The following is a 2,390-nucleotide window of genomic DNA, read 5'->3' as shown; positions in this document are numbered from 1 at the left end:
GTGCTGGGATTAAAGGCATGCGCCACCACCGTCCAGCGTCTCATGGACTCTTTCATGAAGCAGGAACCCAGAAGGATCATCTCACCTTTAGGCAAATTCAGCAGTCATTTCTCTGCGGATCCTGCATGTCCAGTTCATGAAGCAGTCCAGGCAAGAGCAGTTTCTTGCCCAAATGTCTAACCAACACCATAAGGAGCCTCTTTGATGCCCATCTTCCTCTTGAAGTAATTGTTGCTGCCAGGAGCAGACGTGTCTCACTGTCATGTCCTAAGTTATTAAAACATTTAAATGACATATTCTGAAGGTCTCTGAAGGATTTGAAGAATACCTAACTGAAATATATATCTAGAAAATCTAACTAGCATGACTATAAGCTTGACTACTATAGATGACTATCTATTAACCTATATTTCTGATTTATACATTACATTTTAAATGAACTACACAATCACAATACCTTAATCAAGAGCAGAAATATACATATAACAAGATTGACCTTAAATTTGTATCAATAAACCAAGATCTATAACAATGCAAAGTATCCATCTCTATAACATATCCCCCATTAAATGTAAACAAACATTTATAAACAATATTTGAGAATTTGTACATAGTATTCTAGACTACTTTCTGCTGATTGGGGGTGCTGTTAATCAGGCCTTTTATGGTGTGTCTTGTATGCTAGGTTCATTTCAGTCAGCAGTAATTTTTTGAGGGTGTTCGTGGAGACCTTTCAGGGGGTCATGGTCTATCAAACCACATTAGTCTGGAAGCCCTCTCAGGTTTTACATGGATTTAGCCCACGTTGGTGCCAATTTGTTGGAAGGAGGCCACTTGTTCTTCCCAGCTGCCTGGCTAGCTTAGACCCAAAATAATCACACAGAAACTGTATTAATTAAATCACTGCTTGGCCCATTAGTTCTAGCTTCTTATTGGCTAACTCTTACATATTAATTTAACTGATTTCTATTAATCTGTATATCACCATGAGGTCGTGTCCTACCAGCAAAGTTTCAGCACTTCTATCTCCAGCGGTGGCTCCATGGCATCTCTGTACTCTGCCTTCCTTCTCCCATCCTATAGGCCAAGCCAGTTTTCTTTATTCATTAACCAATAAAATCAACACATAGAATGACCTCCCACACCACATCAGGGCTGGAGTGATAGCTCATGGGTTAAGAGTGAATGCTTACAGAGTACTAGAGTTCAATTCCCAGCATCTAAAAGGCTGCTCACACCCATCTGTAATTCCAGTTCCAAGGAATCTGACCACTGCAGGCATCAGACACACAGGGTACACGCATATACATGCAGACAAAAAACACATAAATTAAAAAAAAATTGTTGTTATTTTGAATCAGTTGGGGAGAACATTGCTTTGAAGAACCAGGGAACCAAACAACTGTGCAGGCAGGAAGCCTGGACACCAGAATCAAACGGAATTCAGGGCCTCACTCCCCTAAAGAATCAGCCATACAAGTTGCTCTCCGCCTCAGTTTCTTTGCCTATTAAGTAGGACAGTTTGTCCTTGCCCTGTATTTGGGATATAAATGGAGTGTATGAAGGACAGATTGTAATAAAGAGCCAATGTTCCATTAATCTGAAATAACGTGGAAGCAGCTTGGGGTTTTCTCTTTTGTTTTTAGCTTCACTTGTCACTCACTGTCTGCTTCCTGTCCTCATTTTCTGTCCTCAGAAACCTACTGCCTCTCACATGCTTCCCTCCAGTGGAGGCCAGAAGAGGGCTGCAGATGTCCAGTCCGCTGGAGCTATAAGCAGTTATGAACCACTTGATACAGATGCTGGGAATGGAACTCAGGTCCTCTAGAAAAGCGGTGCTAATTCTTAATGGCTGAACCATCACTTAGCCCCTGACTACCCCATAGTATCAAGATCAATAACGCTCATTGATAACCTTTTCCCTAACTCCAAGCTCATCTTTTATTTTCTCTCTTTCTCTCTCTAACACACACACATGCACACACACACACACACTTTTCGAAACAGAGTCTGTGTAACCCTGGCTGCCCTGGAACTCACTCTGCAGTCCAGTCTGGCCTCAAACTCATAGAGATCTGCCTGCCTTTGTCTCCTGAGTGCTGGGATTAAAGGTGTGCACCACTGTGCCCAGTTGATCTCTCTTTCTTGCCTGTGCCTGACAGTCGCTTGTCACTTTTGGTAGATGTTTTAGTTAGGGTCATTATTACTGTGATGGGCCACCATGACAGGAGCAATGTGTTGGGTTCTCTAGAGTCACAGAGCTTATAGAATGAAAGTGTGTGTGTGATGTGTAGTGTGTGTGGTGTGTGTGTGGTGTGTATGTGTGTGAGTGTGAGTGTGGTGTGTGGGGGTGTAGGTGTGTGTAGTGTGGTGTGTGTGTGGTGTGGGGG

The 2,390-nt window shown here is 42.7% G+C and overlaps 1 long non-coding RNA gene across 1 annotated transcript in view; it reads right to left on the bottom strand.

Annotated features, from left to right (window-relative positions):
• LOC126488956 (uncharacterized) overlaps window positions 1-1,054 on the bottom strand; it is a 2,363-nt gene extending 1,309 nt beyond the window's left edge. The window contains exons 1-2 of the long non-coding RNA XR_007588829.1: window positions 1,004-1,054; window positions 86-267 (exon numbers count right to left, since the gene is read on the bottom strand). This is a non-coding gene — a long non-coding RNA (uncharacterized lncRNA). The remainder of the gene's footprint in view (window positions 1-85; window positions 268-1,003) is intronic.
• Between the last annotated feature and the right edge of the window lie 1,336 nt (window positions 1,055-2,390).

Source organism: Alexandromys fortis, unplaced genomic scaffold, assembly GCF_014885135.2.
Source record: "Alexandromys fortis isolate MF-2015 unplaced genomic scaffold, M_Fortis_MF-2015_v1.1 scaffold_212, whole genome shotgun sequence".
Lineage (NCBI taxonomy): Eukaryota > Metazoa > Chordata > Mammalia > Rodentia > Cricetidae > Alexandromys > Alexandromys fortis.
This window is presented reverse-complemented; position numbering and strand designations above follow the sequence as displayed.